This window comes from Meles meles, chromosome 8 (genome assembly GCF_922984935.1).
Source record: "Meles meles chromosome 8, mMelMel3.1 paternal haplotype, whole genome shotgun sequence".
NCBI lineage: Eukaryota > Metazoa > Chordata > Mammalia > Carnivora > Mustelidae > Meles > Meles meles.
The window spans coordinates 31,752,898-31,771,528 of NC_060073.1; the positions used below are offsets into that span (position 1 = coordinate 31,752,898).

The 18,631-nt window shown below is 44.4% G+C and overlaps 1 protein-coding gene across 1 annotated transcript in view; it reads left to right on the forward strand.

Annotated features, from left to right (window-relative positions):
* The first annotated feature begins 15,716 nt into the window (after window positions 1–15,716).
* Window positions 15,717–18,631, forward strand: part of LOC123949461 — a 169,323-nt gene continuing 166,408 nt past the window's right edge. Inside the window, exon 1 of the mRNA XM_046016905.1 lies at window positions 15,717–15,864. The gene's annotated coding sequence lies outside the window, so the exon portion shown is untranslated. The remainder of the gene's footprint in view (window positions 15,865–18,631) is intronic.

Consider the following 18,631-nt stretch of genomic DNA (forward strand, 5'->3'; position numbering starts at 1 on the left):
CCAGCCAAACAGAACACGTTCTATTCTGCAGAAGCACTCTGGGTTTCACACCTAGACCTTTGGATATACTACTCGCTCTGCTTGCAATCTCTTCCTCCTTTTCCTATGGGAAACTTCTACTCATCCTTCAGTGCCTGACAGAAGTGTCACCTCCTAGGGGAGGCCACCCTAGATTCCTCCAGGTCTGGTTTCCATCCTACGTGCTTGGATAGACCCCTGCTCAGTCCTTCCTCCTACCGTTTATCACTCTGTAATGGCTGATTTCCTCCTCCCCCTATGCAACTGGAAACTCGGTGAGTGGCCATGCCTCATTCATCGTTCCATTTATCCCAGTGTCTGGCACAGGATAAGGGCTCAATATTTACTGTTGTATGAATGAACGAAGGAATATTAGCTGTGCCGAGAATGGCCCCTGGTACATGTTCAGTGAAGGTGTTTGGGATGAGTTGGTGTCTGGTGATTGTTTCTCTGGAGAGGTTAGAAAGGTGACTGAGCTCTTGAAGACAGAACCTACATCCCCCCTTGGAAGCCCCCGGAAACCCGTGCAAACCAGGAGACGCTCCGCCTCATCCCGCTGTCTTCTAGGAGGGCTAAAGTTTTGGCCTCCACCTCAGCTTAGCCAATGCCCTGCTTTCATTAATGCTTCTGCTTCTCTTCCTTCTCTTGACTTGATAAATAGAATTGAACTTTCTGGTCTGGAAGGTGCTGCCTTATTGATTCAAAAGCTGGCAACAGTGACCCCAGCCCAGAAACATTTCCTGGGGATCAAATAACCAGCTCCTCTCAGCCCTCATCAATCTGCAGCCAGGCTACACGTCCACTTACTCTAGGACTTACTACCTGAACCCTAACCCTAAGTCCCTCAGGCCAGGGGATGGCCCAGATAATTTACTATCATCTTGATTTCCCAGGGTTGTAATTTAGAAGGGTTTGCTGTCTGAGGCAAAACAAAGCCATACTTCGGTTCACTCGGGGTTCGGAGGGGTGCTACTTCCCTGGGTTTAGATAATAATCCTGAGTCAGAAATACTTTGTACACAAATTTTCTGCCTGGGTTATATAAAAAGCTAGAGATAATCATAAATATCTCCAGTTCATAAATAAGGAAATAAACTAATAGAAGTTGAATAAGATGGTCCTCTGGCCAGAGATACAATAATATTCTTAGTGATACTGATAAATAAAATAGTAATAACAGTTATTTCTCTAGTGTTTAGTATGTGTCGTTTAATACTTCATATAGATCATCTGATTAAATGGTCACACTGATGTTATAGATTATGTATTACTATTAAGATTTTGGGGGGTGAAAAGGGGGATTGAGAGTATCCTGGTCATGATGAGCACTGAATGGCATACAGACTTGTTAAATCACTATGTTGCACACCTGTGAAACCAATATAACACTATTTGCTAACAATACCAGGACTAAAAAAAAAAAACTTAATTAAAAAAATAAATTTAAAACACCTTCACAGCAAAAGCGAAAAATTCTTTTGAGTACAGTTGACACAGAGATTATGTGTTGTGATTTTCATCGGACACTTGCAGATACTGGATCTTAGACAAGTTAAGTAAACCACCCAGGATCCTGAAGCCCATCAGTGGTAGCACCTACGGTCTACCTCTGGTCAACGCAGCTCCTGAACCTGTTCTCTGAGTCATTCCTCTGTGAACCCCACTAGGACAGGGATCGCCAAGCCCTCTACTGTGTCCTCATTACCAGCCAGAGCCAGCACATGGTAGGGCATAAGTGCCTGCTACCTCTCTTTCCAAATCGAATGTTCTAAGCAGACCTGTGCCGTGTGTTGGGAGGCTAGTCAGGCCCGTTTCCCATCTGCTCCGTTTCATTCTCTGAGCCTCAGTGAGCTCAAAGTCAGAACGGTCCTAAGCAGAGCTCCCATGTATCAAGGACGAAGCACCTCCTCAGCACACGGCCAGGCCCTCTGTGGGTGAGCTCGGATCCGGTCCTCTGCCCTGCCAGGGAAGCTGGGTTATTTCTGAGAGAGGCCGCTTGTGATTCAGACAGTTGTACAGTAACTAAGCGGTGGAGCTGGGTGGATGTGGAACCCACTTCCAGGCCAAAGAAAGACTCCACGAAGTTATCTCTCTTTTTAAAAACAGCTCTATTGGGATATAAGAAACCATCCAGTAGGTCTATATATTAAAATGCACTGGCTTTTAGTATAAAAGTGTAACCATCACCACACTTGGTTTGGGAATATTTTTGTTACTCCCACTTTGGCTCTCTCCCAGCCCAACCCCATCATTCTCTCTCAGTCCTAGGCAAACACCAATCTACTCTCTGTCCCTGTAGATTTGCCTGTTCTGGGCATTTCATAGAAAGGGAATCATATGATATATGGTCCTTTGGGACTGACTTCTTTTACTTAGTCTAATGCTGTCAAGGTTCGTCTCTATTGTGGCACGTTTCAGGCCTTCCTTCCTTTTTTACTGCTCCGTAATATTCCATTGTATGGTTCTATCACATTGTACTTATCCATTCATCAGTCGATGGACATGGCGGCTGTTTCCGATCTTATCTCTCTTACCTGCCCTAGTTGCCTCCCAGGGATGTCCTGAGGACCAAATAAAAATTAGACATGAAAGCATTTTCTAACTCCCAAGTAGGAGGCAACCATTTTTATTGAGCTGATGGAAACAAATGAGGGCGAGTTGGCTTATGGTTGTTTATTTGTTTCCAACGAAGCACAGAGAGAGCGTCCTGCCTCGGGAGCTGGAAATCGAGTACTGGCACAAGAGCTGTTTGTGTTCTTATTGCTAGTGCTTCTTCGGCACGCCGTTTGTGATAATGTTTTCTATCTGGACTTTTATTTTTTACTGTAAAACAAATGAGAGCAAGTGGCTCTTTAAGGGAAGGGTTTTTATTTGGAGTGATTCAAATGTCTGGCATCTAACTTTAATGGAAAACAGATCTATCTTCTGCCACTAAACTAGGGAATTGTTGACTGGAAATAATCTTACTAAACCAATTAAAAAAAAACTCTTCACGGATCTTTCTCATCAGCAGTTCAGGAATTCATATATCTTTCAGATATCAGAAGGGGCTAATCTTGTGTGTGTTACTAAGGAATCCACTGAGTCTATTTTGTAAACACACTTAGATGAATCCAAGAAGAAAACCAGGACAGTTAGGAAACTTGCATCCTCTTCTCTTCCTTATCCTGGGGTGAAATGAAACAGAAGTGGGAGATTATGTTCTCTTCCCCATCTTAATTTAGCAAACCAGAATTGTTTCAACCAAGTCTTACAAAGGTTGCGTGCACAGATAGCCCTCGCGTACAACACACTTTGCGGGTAAGTGTTTCAGCTGCCAATCTGAACGCAGTATACAAATATCCATGTAAAATCCTTCCTATTTGCAGCAAAAGGGTGCATCCATTATTTTTAAAAGGGGCTCTCCACCATTCAACAGATTTATTGAGTGCTGATTGCATCGGGCAAAGGACACAGAGATGGGCATACAAGAGGTACCAGCCAGACAATGAGAAAGGTGATCACCCAGATGGGAAGGAAGGACCTGAGTAGGGCTGGCGTTGCAGGGAAGGGGTCTGTAGTGGGACAGCAAGTAGAAGGGCCAAGATGGGAAGGAAACACTATGAGCTAATATTTTTGTTTGACATTTACTGTTTGCTAGACACAGTGCTAAACACTTAACCCATATTTTCTTACCCAATCACTGCAATTTAATAGTGGTATGCTCCACAAATGGGTACCACGGTGGGTATCATTATTAACCCCCCCCCTTTAAGGTGGAAACTGACTTACCCAAGTTATACCCTTAGTAAGTGAAGGAATTCAAACCAAGTTTCTAACCACTGCCCAAAGCTCCTCTCAAGCAAACAGAAACCCGTCTATTCAGGATGCCTCATATCAGAAAGTAGATAATGATTTTTTAAAAGGAAAATGAAATAAATTTTCTCACTACAAGTTATGCAACTTAGTTCTGAAATCCAAGTGTTGAATATGAAAAGATCAGAGTTTTACTTTTTTTTTTTTTTAACACCATCTGAGCATTTTGGGACTGAACACATTATTTCGGTGGCCCCAGGCGAGCCTGGGAACAGGATGACTTCTGTCTGTGATACTTCCACACCCTATCCCTTCCCCAACATTCAGACCCCTTCTGTATCACCTTTCAAGTTACCATCTGGCTGCCTGTTCCATCCACGCTGTCCTACGTACCAAATCTGATATTTGTTTTCTTAGATAAAGCCAGAAGGAGGCTCTGGAGCTGGAAAAGACTGGGATCTGGTCTCTCTCCCATTTTGTGGAAAACTGGAGCCCAGAGAAATGAATCACCCCAACTCCAGAGCTGGATAATAGGTCTCTGGTGAATTGCATCAATTCTTATGTGCCACTGTGTTGGTTTTTGGAGAAACATGAAAGGGACCCACAGAATTCCCCAGAGCCTGGGATGAAGACCATGGGTGGTTCCATAGATAATTTAGATGATGTTCAATAGCTGTTAACTTCTCTGCCAATCCTTCTGGTTTAGGTCAAGGAGACAATTTCCATTTGGCCCTGTCTTTAACACCTCACACCTGGTAATCTCTCTTTTTAACAAAAAAGAGAACAAAGCTGAGGCACAGAGTCTTTGACAGACAACTAGCTAGCTAGCACCTAATAACATTGTTTTGTTTTCATGGTGTTATTATTATGCCTCTATTTTTCACAAAGGACACTGACTTTCCATTTATACTATTGATGCAAACTTTTCCTAAAAGATTATGTTCCTAAAACATATCTATTTGTCTTAAAAATAGATATAAATTATTAAGCTAATAATATTGCAGATGGTTCACAAATATGACAAAAGTCTTCACGATGGTAAGCAAATGCCTTAAAAGCAAGAGATGTTGTTGTAAACCATTTGAACGGCAAAGAGCAATGATTTGGGGCCCCTATGCAGGTCCGCGAGGTAAACATATCTCAGATCACACTGTCCTATCCCTGGCCTATTTTGAGAAGGATCATCTTTACTTGAGGATTGGGGATAAATGGATGAATCAGCATCGTCCATCCCCCGCCCCATGATGTTGTCATTCCCACAGCCTGACTTCTCCATGGTATGCTCATCTGTTCTCCTGCCCCCTCACTCCCCACATCTCCCTCCAGTCCTGCAATGGCCTCCAAATTCCCCTCACTTCTCCCCATAGACACTGACACTAAAGATGGCAGACAGCCCACAGGGAATTACTGAACGTTGAGGAACGGTGCTTCACTGTGGCGTCCTTGAGCATGCTTGGGTGAATGAAAAAAATGCTGCGTGCCAAGGTAAAACAATGCTGGTGTGGGGGTTCCTGAGAACTTAATGGGCCTTGTATGGCAAGTTGCTCTGCTAGGCCTCAGTTTCCTTTCTTAGCAGCCGCTGTCCCACCAGCCCTAAAATTCCGAGTTCCAACAATCTACCCCCCATTTACCTCACCTCTCTGCTTGCAGGACGGTGGGTTGAAGAAAGGAGGACGAAGGAGAAAGGACGTGGTGAGGACAACGGGAGTTTCCTGACCTGTGAAATGAGAGAGTTGTGTGTAGCCAGTTAGAGGTCCAAATGCACAGAGTTGTTGTGAGGATTAATTAAGATATCATCAGAAAATGTCTTACCACAATACTCAGTGCACAGTATTATGTCATGGTAGTTAGTCTTACTGTCATGGGTTTGCTGAGGAGGTGAGTCAGCTTCTAGAGAGAGTGGAGGCCCCTGAGGGGCATCAGGCTTCACCCAGGGTCGTTGTATGGAGGAGTCACTCCTCAGGCCTTGCTCGCCTCTCCCAGGGCTGGACTGGGAATTAGGCCTATTCCCTTCCCCTGGGTCCGAGGCACAGTCAGAAAATAACAAAACAAAACAGGGACAAAAGGCACAGTCAGAAAAAAATAACACCAGAGAGAGAGTAAGGGAAATAGAGACCCCTGCGTAGAGGGGAAAAAAAAAATGACAAGGAACCAGTCAAAGGTCAGGAAATCAATTTTTTTCTCCTTACAGATCTATAAGTGTAGAGGCTTGTAAAGGTCAACGTTGTCCTTTTAAAGTACCTCCAGGATTTACATCCTGAGTAACACTTGGTTTCCTCCATGGTAAACATGAAGATCCAATTAGTTTTCCCTATAATTCAAAGAGATCCAAGAAATGGGGACCTTTCCGGTTGGGAGTCAGTTTGGCTATAAAGTTTCTTGCTACACTATTCTGAGGATGAACTTTAATCCATATCTTATCTCCTGTTTGAAAATGAACATCCCTTCTCTTCTTATCATAATGTTTCTGCTTTCTTTTTCACTTTTTTTTCCCCTTTCCTGAGGAGCCTTGGCCATATTCCTTTTTGGCAATTAGAGTAAATTCTTCATACTTGGTTATTTGCTGCACTCAGTTACCTTAAGAATTTTTCTCCCTGACTTGACTCCAGAAGGCATTTTAAGGTCCTGTCAAAGCAGAATGTTGCTGGAACCCAAGCTTTCTGGGCCCTGATTCTAAGTCTTTTACAGCGATGTGGAATGGGGATCACTGAATATTTCTCTTTTTTATGGCATCCCTGACCAGGGATGAAATCACCAAAGCAGCCGTTCCAGGAACCTTGTTTACAGAGGCTGCTTCTCAGTCTCCAGGTTTCTCCCTCTCCCTCTGGGTCTACGAATCCATCCTAGTCTTTCCCCGGCAGACTAAGGGGTGAAGGGGCAGCAACAGCCAAATATAAACACGCCCCAAGCTGGGCTTTCTTCTCACACAGGGCTTGGTGCTGGTGTGCCGTCGGGCTAGTTCTGGATTCCCAGGGTAAGAGGATAGATACAGAGGGGGAGAACCCCCTTTCCACAGAGAGTAAGAATCAATAGCATTTAAGTGCTCCAGGTCCTTCTGAAAGGCAGGAGTGAGCTTTGATTAAGAGATCTGTGTGTGAGCTAAGGAGTTGTGGGGCCTCTAGAAATCTGAAGGATGGGGTGCCTGGTGGCTCAGTGGGTTAAAGTCTCTGCCTTCAGCTCAGGTCATGATTCCAGGGTCCTGGGATCGAGCCCTACATTGGGCTCTCTGCTCTGCGGAGAGCCTGCTTCCTCCTCTCTCTCTGCCTGCGTCTCTGCCTACTTGTGATCTCTGTCTGTCAAATTAAAAAAAAAAAAAAAAAAAAAAAGAAAGAGAAAAAATAAATCTAAAGGAATCTGATTTTGCTCTCTTTTGACTGAAAGAAGAGGAATGAGCTCTTCAACAAGATGATAGCTTGCTCAAAGATCATTGGGAATATTGGGCAGGAGATACTGGTCTCCTCAGGGCAATCCCTAGCTGACAGAGGATTCGTGATCATCATAATAATCAACATCTACTGAGAGTTGACTGTGAACAGGCCCTGTCAGAGGCACTTGACATGCATTACCACATTTAACCCCCAAGCCTCTCTACGAGACGGGTACCGTTATGGCCTCCATTTTACCTGTATAGACACCAAGACAGACAGGCTAATTAACTTGCTAAAGCCCTACAGAGTAAGTGGCATGTGAAGTTACATGGGACAACTTGACGTGTCATATTTTTCTCCAGCTTTGGTGAGTGAAAAAAAGGACGAATGACCATACATCTACCTAATATGGTGGAGATAGGGAGGGATGCTTTCGCTTCTGCTTCATAAAATGCCTCCATTTGGTGTTTCTTCTTTGTTGCCCATCCATCTAGATAGGTGATGTGTCAAATCAGAAGGAGAACAGAACATGCAACTCAAACTGACTTTAATAAAGGAGATTTATGAGCTCATGTAATCGTAAAACCAGGGTGATCTGGCACCTCAAGGACATTATCATGGACTCAGTTTCTTTTCATCTTTCTGTTTTGCCTTCTGTTTGCATTCCAGGTTTCCTATGTGAGTAGCTGAGAAGGTAAGAGACCACTCCTTTCCTAGCATTCCAAGGACAAACCCAAAGTTCTCCCGGGTTGGACAACTTAAGTTGCAGCTAATCCTTGAATCAATCACCACTCAAAGCCAGGGGCGTGGAATTTGTTGATTGACTTAAGTCAACCAATGATCACCTCTGGATGTGGAGGCAGAATCTGTATCCACTGGCTACAAGGAATACATAGGAAGACTGGATACCCAAATAAAAACCTGGGTAGCCTCAGAAAAGGGAGAGCAGAGAATGGTTACTGGATAAATAATTTCTACCCTTGAATTATTTAAAGATAATGGGGCACCTGGATGGCTGAGTTGGTTAAGCATCTAATTCTAGATTTTAGCTCAGGTCATGGTCTCGTGGTTGTGAGATTGAGCCCCAAATCTAACCCCATGTAGAGATCTGTGCTGGGCGTGGAGCCTGCTTAAGATTCTCTCCCTCTGCCTCCCCTCCTCCATGCTCTCTCTCTCCCTCTCTCTCTCTCAAAAAAAGAGATAATCATGTCTTTGGTTAAAAGTGATAGAATGCCCACTGGCTGAAATGTAGATTACTAGTCATACTTAGTATGAAATGTGCCATTCTAATTGGTGTAGTGGCTCAAGGATGTCCCCAGGGACCTGGGCTTTTTCTGCTGTATCATACTCAGTGTTTTAGCAATGGTTACCAATGGCTGCTAAAGCTCCAGGTGTTACATTCTCAAATGTGACCCACAAAGAAGGAAGCAGGAAGGACGGACACAAAAGGGCTCTCTTCCCATGCATCTTGTCTTTAACTGAGATAGGAAAATCTTTCCCCAACCCCTCTGTCTTTCTCTTCCATCTAACTGGTCTCAACTGGATCATATGGCCATTTAGCTACAGAGGAGGCTGGGAAAATAAATACCCGGAATTTTCAGTCTCTGTAGTGGGAAGCTGGTGAGGAGGAAGTGGACTGAGAATGGCTTTGAGTAGTCATCCAATAATGTCTTGTTTGGGTAATTTTGTGCTAATGAAATAGAGGCCATATTCTAGGATTTTGCTAGTGCCCATTATGGAGAATATTACCAGGATCTTTTTAGTAAAACTTGGACTCCTAGATAGTTAGCTTTCATCCATATTACCTTCAAATACAAAATTCAATGTAGCCTTAGGTATTCAAGTGTTGACATCACCGAGACGTTTACCAGAACCTACTTCACATTGTCAGCAGTAAATGAACGCTGCACACCTAATTAAAATTCAGATGTCTAAAGTAGCCTTATAAAAACTGGAAATTCCAATACAGACTGTTAATTATTCTGAAATTGTTTTTTTTTTCTTTAGATGGCAAAAATATTTCTCTGCTAATTAATTGCCTAATCTTTGGGGCTATAAGCTCAGTCTCAAAGTACATTACAAATATCCTATCACTCAATAAATTGCAGCTAGTATCAGCAAAACATTTTTGGCTTATTGGAGGACTAGAGCAACGAGGCCAAGAAAGTGACTCAATAGATTAGGGAAACGGTAGAGTGAAAGATGCTGAGAACAATCTGATTACACACACACATACATCCATTATGTTTTCAGTTTCAAACCATTCCAACTTGGGACATTTTTTTCCCCCTTCTGACTTCCTTTGAAAAATGACATGAACAAATTTTTCACTGCAGTTGGAAGCAGACTCTGGGAGAAGAAAGAGGCCAATATTCGGGGAAATGGTGACAAATGAATCTGCTAGGAGGAAAGAAAAACTTAAAACATTCAGAGAGCTAAAGATCCAGGAGTAATTGCAGTTTGGCTGGGCAGGGCCGATGCAGACTTACATTTCATACTGACTCACAACCAACATCTCATGGTGCGTTTAGCATTTATGAGGCATTTTTACTTTACTGCCAATTGGCCCACGCTCTAATAAACCTCCTCTAGAGCATATTTGGTATGTACAATTACACAGGGATGTAATGGGTTCTATTTTGGCACCCCAGTAGTTTATTCCCCATCTTTCCCTTTTCTGGCAGCCAATTCAAGCCTGGCTTATCACAGTGTCCATTCACCTGAACCGCTGGAGGACCAATCTGGGTCTTCCCCTGGGATTTGGATGTAGAACTGGTAAAGTTATCCACCCACCCCATCGGCACCCTATGTGGCAAAGCTCCAGGGTTAGACTAGAGCTGCAGAGGGGAGTCATGTAGATGGAGAGCACTTAGCGCCACTTCTGGACCCAGGATCCATCTTTGCCAGAAGCTGGTGGATGTCCTAGTTGGGTGGACCAAAAAAATTTTACTTCCAGCTTAGCTGGAAGTATTGGTTGAGTATCTGTACTTATATAGAATCCTGATCAATACCACCATCTACACAAGCAACCATCCATCTTGACAGGTTCAGCTTGAATTGAGCCTCTTGGATGGAGCCTTCCCCAGGGACGGGCCCCTGCCCATCACTCTTTCCAGGTGTCACCCCATTCACTGACTCTTACCAAACAATTGGCATGGTGTTGAGCATAATCACTAAACCCTCCGATTTTTCAAATGCCTTTTCAGCTGTATTGTAAAATCTTATGGGAATGGATAATATGGTCCCCAGTAAATAAACAGAAGTTCTGAAAGTCTTTTTTTTTTTTTGGAAGCTGTTTTGTTAGGAGCTACACATTTCTGGAGAAGTAATATACGCAATGGTTGTGTTCCCAGGTAGCTTGCAAAAGTTCATCTTATGAAAATGTGTGTACAACGGAAGAGAATGATGGAGGAGTCATGCAGAAAACCACTGCTTGAAAAAAAGTGAGTTTGATTTGAGAAAATAAGGAGAAACAGATTTTTCTGGATCATCTGGAAGAGTTTCAGAATTGCATTTGTCTTTTTTTGGTCTGTTTTTAAAAATTTTTACCTAACTTCCATGTCCATGTGGTTTGAAGAGTCAAATAGTTCAACACAGCTTATCACAAAAAATAGCAGTTTCCAAACCACTCTGCCTCCTTAGTTTTCTGCTTTATTAGAGACAACTGCTTTTAAATCTTCTAGTTGTTTATTTTGGTACTTAACACGTGTCCAAGCCACTTCTTGGTTTTTCTTTCATAAGTATTATCGACTGATTCCTAAGAATTTGGTTTTCGTGATCATTTGCCCACCCTGTTACACACCACTCATCTTCTCAAAGAAGTTCTATCATAATTGTGATTGGATCAGTGTTCCGTGGTCAACATCTTGTGATGAGATACATGCAATCCACAGCTGAGCCACATAGTATAAGAGTACCAAGATAATTTTTTAATTTCTATGCCAATTTGAGCTTTTCCCAGAAATGACAATCATCTTGTTTGTTTGCTTAGGTTTTCATGTCCTTGTAATGTAGCCTCCAATTATCTCCTAGTTAGCTATATAAGTTCAATAGACATTCTATTTTTCATTGATTCCTCTTTTTGGAGATGTCACTCCTAGAGCCTTCTGACGTGCTGCATTGTGGAATGTTGTTCTCCGTGCCTCCTGGACAGCTGCTATCCTTGGACCTCTCTCCATCATTATTCTGGGGATCCTTCTGCCCTGCTCTTGAGTTAGATTTCTTGCTTCCTGTATCCCAACTTTTCTCTTTCTTGTTCCACTCCCTCATTTGGGTGGCGTACCTTCTCCTCTAGTAGCTTTTTTTTCCCTTTTGGTAAACACAATCTAAAATTTACCATTCTAACCATTTTTCAGTGTATAATTCAAAGGCATTAAGCATATTCACATTATTATGCAACCATCACGACCATCCATCTTCAAGACTCTTTCCATCTTCCCAAGGTGAAATTCTGTACCCATTAACCACTCCTTATTCTCACCTCTCTGTACGCCCTGTAACCAATGTTCTACGTTCTGTCTCTGTGCATTTGACTACTCTCAGTACCTCATATAGTTGGAATCTTATATTTGTCCTTAAGAAAGGGTATGTGAAAGGTAGATTTTTTTTAAAGAACATGCATGTCTAAAAATATCTTTATTTCTCACTTACTGATAATTTGGCTGGATATATAATTTTTCGTTGATGTATTTTCATGTCTAATTTCGAAAGCACTGTTTCAGTATGATATATCAATGAGATCTCAGACTTTGGAGCCAGACAGCCTGGATTCAATCCTAGCACTTGTCATTTATTACCTAGGTCATTTGGTTTGTAGTTTGTTCCTTTGTACCTCAGATTTCTCACCTGTAAAATGGAGATAAGAAAAGCACCTATTTCATAAGGTTGTAGTAAGGATGAATTGTAAAACACTCACTATAGTCCAATAGAGCTAAAGTTAAGTCTATAATATTAGCTACCATTGTCTTCCAACTTCTAGTGTTGTTGTCAAGAAGTCTGAAGTTGTTTTTGATTCTTGATCCTTTCTAGGTCACTCATTTTTTTTTTTTTCTTTAGATGTGGTTCAAATCTGTTTGTACTAATATTCTGAAATTTCATAGCGACGTTCCTTTGTATAGGTTTATTTTAAACCATTTTTTCTGAGCACTCAAGATGCCCTTTCCATCAGGAAACTCATGGCCTTCAGTAGGGGGAATCCTACTGATTAAACAATTAATTATTTAATGATAGCCTCCCCTCTATTGTTTTCAATCCTCTCTCCCTGGAATACCTATTGTTTAGTTGATCTGGGCTTTCCTTTATTTTCACTTATATCTGTTATGCCTTATTATTTTCATATATATAATGTTGAAGAGCTCTGTCTTTTCTTAGTTCCCTTGTTTTTTAAACAGACTGTTCTTGTTTCATAGACTTCTATCTTCTTTTATCTCTCTGAGAATCGTAATTTTAAAAAATGGTTTTTCTTTTCTTTTTTTTTTTAAGATTTTATTTATTTATTTGACAGACAGAGATCACAAGTAGGCAGAGAGGCAGGCAGAGAGAGAGGAGCAAGCAGGCTCCCTGCAGAGCAGAGAGACTGATGTGGGGCTCGATCCCAGGACCCTGGGATCATGACCTGAGCCAAAGGCAGAGGCTTTAACTCACTGAGCTACCCAGGTGCCTTCTTTTTCATAGTCTTTATTTCTTTCTGTTTGCTCTTACCACTTCTTTGACATTAGCATTTTCCTTCTAACATCTGGTGATTCTTGATATCTGCCAAGTGGGCAGAGAAACTCTGATTAGAAGCTTCGTGTGTGTGGATGGGTTTTGTCAACTGTGGGCATCACCAGAGAGCAGTTTTATGGGATCTGATCAGGAACCAACCCTTCATGACATAGAGAAGAAATCTTGCAATCCCTTCTCTGGATGATGTATGTCAGGCTTCCAGCTTGCTGGGGAAGAGGGCTGGGGCAATATTTAAATTTTCATCGAATCCTCTTGTTTTTGATGCACTCACCTTCTCCAGAGAATAAACCTTCAGGGTTTGCTACTGTGGGGGGCAGCAGATGACTTGGAGAGCCTATCTAATTGATTCTTCAGTAGCTTTCAAACTAAAGCTCAGTTTTCGGCTCTGTTTCCCAGGTCTGCAGTTCAAAGTTGGGATTCTTTTCTGTGTTCACTATCACCCCCTTAGGAGTTTGCTTTTGTGGGTCTTATGTCAGTTACCACTAGATTTTTTTTTTTTTTAAACAAGAAGGGAGCAATTGTTCATGTTGCCTTCTCACTTTACTCACCAAGATCTTTCCAGGTCAATAAGTAATCTCTAAACTGTGTTAATAGTCGTCTTGTATTCCTTCATATAGATGTGCCGTCATTTATTTAGCCAACTTTCTACCGCTGGACAAATTTGGGTTATTTCCAATTCTTGATACTGCAAGCAAGAAGGTGTTAAATATATTTTTTTAAGATTTTATTTATTTGACAGACAGAGATCACAAGAAGGCTAAGAGGCAGGCAGAGAGAGAGAGAGAGAAGAGGAGGAAGCAGGGCCCCTGCTGAGGGGAGAGCCCGATGTGGGGCTCGATCCCAGAGCCCTGGGATCATGACCCAAGCCAAAGGCAGAGGCTTTAACCCACTGAACCACCCAGGCACCCCGGTGTTAAATACTTTTGTTGCAAAAATTCTGTTTACCCCCTTAATTATTTCCTCAACTTCAATGCACTGCTCTTTCTGACAGTACCACTTTTGATAACTCATTAATTCCATGAGATGCTTTGTAAAATAAATTTTCTGCAAACAAATATGTTTGGGATTACTGACATTCTGTGTGAGTCAGTAGTCTAAGAAGCTCCACAGATGACTTTATTGCATAGTGCAATTTGGAAACTGCCATGATCACAGGCTCAGCTTCCATTTTATCAGGAAAGCTGTGCTGATTGAGGACTGAGTGAAACAGAAGAAAAACCAGCAGGTGTCTTAGCCCATTTGGGCTTGTTAGGACAGAATACCATAGACTCAGTAGCTTATAAACAACAGAAATTCCTCACAGTTCTGGAAGCTAGGATAACACTGGCAGATTTGGTGTCTCGTGGGAGCCCATTTCCTGGTTCAGCCATTCATCCACAAGCTGTGTCTTACATGGCAGGAGGGTAAAGCAGCTTTCCCAGGCCTCTTATAAAGTCCTGAATCCCAGTAGGGATGATCTGACCTGATCATCTTCCAAAGGCCCCACCTCCAAATACCATCATGCTGAGGATGAGGTCTCACCATGAATTTTAGGGGATGCAAGCATTCAGTCAATAGCAGCAGGACAGGAGTGGGTCGGGCTGAGAAAGACAAATAGCCCAACATTAGTAGAAGGCACTCAGCATAATCCACTTACCTTGTTTTTTTTTTTTTTTTTTTTTTTTTTTTTTTTAATTATCAGGATGTGCTCAGAGCCCTAGACAGTGGGAAGTAATGCTTTGGCATAGTTTTGTTTTTTTGCTTTTTTAAATTCATGAAATAAGGCAGTTTGTTTGGAAGCCAAATTTTGTGGCCTACGAAGAAGAAGAAGAAGAAGAAGAAGGAGGAGGAGGAGAAGAAGAAGAATGTTTAACACTGTTGAGAGTTTTGAGGCAATGCTCCAGATGGAAAAACAAGCACCATTTCAGCAGTGTCTAATAAAGGGCTAAGTCTAATAATTCGCAAACCACACTGAGCAGAAACCTCGAAAGACAAGCTTCTAAAGATGCAGATTCCTGGGCCTCATCATTCTGAATCTAATTCATTAGCTATAGTATAAGCCCTAAATCCTGAATCTCTACCAAGGATCCCAGGATGTAGGTGGTCCCTGGACCAGGATTTGAGAAACTGGCTTTAGATAATGTTTTACCAGAAATTACTAGGGTTGCTTCAGTCTGGAAACTTCTCTAGAATTCCCTTTGTTGGCTGTCACAGGATCTTGGGGTTGGGGCCGAGAATACTTTTCCCCATCAAACAGGGCACCACGCCCAGAAGACATGCTGGGGTGACCCGATTTGGAGTTTTCATGGGACCAAATGTGCAGGCAAACATTTGGGATGGGAGGCCTTCTCACCGTCTTGTCTGGCTGGTGGTTTCCTGGGGTTACTGAAAATTCATGCAGGGCTGTGGGAACCGAAGCTATACAGAGCTTAGTTAACGCGCTTTTAAAAGCAGTAGAGAAAGAGAAAGAAAGAAAAAAAAAAGTCGGTTTGCCGTTTGGTCCAAGGAATAGTAAGTGGCCGCTCAAAAACTGGAACTGTATTTTTGGGGTTCCCTGTTCTCTGCCCCTTAACTGTTTGTAACCTAATAATGCTCCTTTCTTCTCGTCCAGTGGTCTCCACTTTGAATAGCTCTAGGGTCTGACGAAAGCGCCCACACTCAAATCTCTGACCCCCACAAGAAACCAACGCCGTCACCCCAGAGGCTGGGCCCGACGTGGGGGTCCCGGGCCAGCTGGACCAAGCTCTCCCACGAGTTTCCCCGCGCGCTCGGGAGGGGGCGCGGTCTTCGTCCTCCCAGGCCCGACCGCGGGTCAAAGGTCGCGGGCGGAGAGGCCCGCAGGCACCCCGCGCCAAGCTGCCCCGAGTGCGGCGACCCCAGCTCCCAGCGCGACGGCCGCCGCGTCCCGCGCCACCTGCCCTCCCTCCCCCGCGCGCGCCCGGCCGGGACCCCGGAGACGTGAGCGCCACCGGCCGCCGACGGTAAGCGCCGCGCGACCCGCGCGAGTTCCGGCAGCAGACCGCGGGCGAGCTCCGCGGGTCGCGGGCCCTGCCGGCCTCTCCGCGCGCCCGGCTCTCACGCTCCGATCCGCGGCTTCCGCTCTTCCCTGCCCCCGCGGGCCGAGCTGTGGTTCCCGGGCTTCACCCGCGCGCCGACCACACTCCCGGCGGCGGGGCGCAGTGTCCGTGTCCCCGGCTCACTTGGTGGCCCTGCACACTTGGCGCTGGCGCAGCCAGGCCGCGCGCGGGTCCGCCTTGACCCACACGCCCCGTTTGCCCGCCCCGCAGGAGTTGCCCGCTTTCTCTTTGCTCAGCTCTCGAATCCCTTCTAGAAAACACACCGGAAGGGGGAGCTTTGGGCCAAGCGAAGCCTTTTCTGGGCAAAACGCCCGCCTTCTGCGCACCTGGTTTTAATAAGAGCCTGGGGGGAAATATGGCCGGGATCCCGAAGGATCCCCAAGAAGTTCCGTACACGGCGAGAAAGAAGGGTGCACAGGGATCGTACATGAGCCGACGCACTCACTGTACGAGGGTTTGTGAAGACCTCTTGCACTTCTCAACTTTATTTGTGGCCGGGAGAAGTTGTCGGTGGTGGTGATGTGGGAAATGGGACATGAACAGCAGTTAAAAACACTTACATTGAAGACAAGAAAATTGCAGAGGTAGGCACAATGTATCTTTTCTTCCCAGTTTTAATAATAACAAAGGAATATTGAAAAACAACCGCCACCCCTTCCTAGTCTCCCATAGCCTTAATTCCTGTGCACACATTTTTTTTTTTACATAGTTGCAATTAGGGGTACATGGTATTCTTATTTCAAAATCTGGAACAAGGGAGGTAAATTACATCCGGACAGAACGGATGTCTTCATTAGTTCTAGGAGAAAGATCTTTCAGTGGTTGAGCTGGAAGTGAAAGATTGTATCATGCTTTCAACCTATATTACGAAAGTTTAAAGGATAAAGGACATGAAAGGCTTTTTAAAAAGATCCTTGTGAGACATATAAATGTAAATATATATTCACAGACATTCTTTTTGCATCTTCATTTAAAGCCAAGGACAAATTTCTTTCCAACACACTTTCCAAAGAGCACTTTGATCTTTATGCTCTTAAGGAAATAACTCTACCATGTAGTAGAATTTTGAGAGCACTAGTTTTTCATCAAACATTTTTTTAAACCCCTAATCAGCATTTAATCAGAGGCCTCAGGGTCCTGCACTTCTGTTCTCTCTGCCTGGAATGCTTTTCCCTTGCCTTTGCTTTGCTACCCCTCACTTAGATCTTAGTTCATATCCATTTCCCTGTCCACCCCCATGGGACAAAGCTATTTTATTTTCTATAGAGCACTAATCACCATCCGAAATTATTAGTTTGATTATTGCTGCCCCTCCCCCACCTCAATAATGTAGGGGACTTTGCTGTTACATCCTAGAACTGTACCTCCAATCCCAGTATCTGCCAGGGCTGGTATTGAGTCAGTAACTTTACCGAAAAACCAATCCTCGCGATATGATACAGCCTCGGGAGCACTCGCTGAATGTGACCCTGGAGGAAAGATCTTTCTTTAGTATCCTGTCCCCCACCCCTTGCTTCTTTCTCTTGGTGGCTCTGGTGCAGCTGCTCTCAGATCTGCTGGGCCTTCTTAGGGCCCCACCCACTGTGACCCAGGTCAGCCCCAGGAAGTAGGCCCTGGAGGCAGCTGGGGCCTCAGGCAGTTATTCTGGGGGCAGATTTTGGACTAGAAAGTGCCCGGGATTCTCCCCCAGAGGCCTGGGACTGTTGGCTGCGCGAACCCCCGACCCTTTAGCACTTCTCAGTGCTTGGCTGCATGCATGGGGCTGCAAGGTTCATGGTGGGAGCTGCTTGTGAAAAACGCTCTGTTATTGTTGGACTCCAGGCACAGAGAATAATTAGGGGAGTGACATGCGCTAAAGTTGAGGTCTTTCCTTGTGGGCTGGGCCCCGAGGCCGTAACTGGCCTGCTTGCTGGCAGAGGCTGTGGATTCCTGCGCAGTCCTACGTGGTTCACATCTCAGAGGAAGCCTTGATGAGGAAGAGGCTGGGAGCGGGGGCAGAAAGTTTGGAATTTCCCGTGATTCCTTGGGGATTGATTGTTGTGGAGACCCACCCTGGCCAACACCAAGGTGAAGTGGCTGGGCCTGCTAGCCTTTCCTCAAGGCCACACACAGCTCGTGGGCACTTCTAGGCTGCCTGGGCCTGTGAGGGAGCTGGAGTCAGCACCCGTGGAAGGAACCAGTGTTCTGGGAACTGTCAGGTGCTAGAGAGGAAGAAGCTTTTCCTTAAACTCTGCAGTGCCCAGTCCGGTGCCTGGCACATGGTGGGTGTTAAGTCAGTGTCTGTTCATGGAGGGAGTGTGAGAGTGCCCTTAACACTGCGTGTCAAGCCTGGGTGTGTGGAAGAACAGGGACTCTGGAGGCCCTCTGCGTGGGTTCAAATGCTGGCAGCTCCGTGTACAAACTGCCTGGGAGCATGCTGTCACAGTTCCTTGTGCCCCACGCTCTGCATCTGTAGATTGCCAGCGAGAATGCTGTCCACTTCGTGGGGCTGTGGGGAGGGTGAGAGGTGGACAATTTGGAAAGCACTTTGGACAGAACCTGGCACATAGTCATAGGGTAAGTGCTAAAAAATTAAAAATAAAGTATGGCAAAGGTCTGTTCCCTCATGGGGGAGGACAGGGAACGGGATCAGGGAGGGGTGCAATGGGCATTTCAACAGTAATTGCCAGTT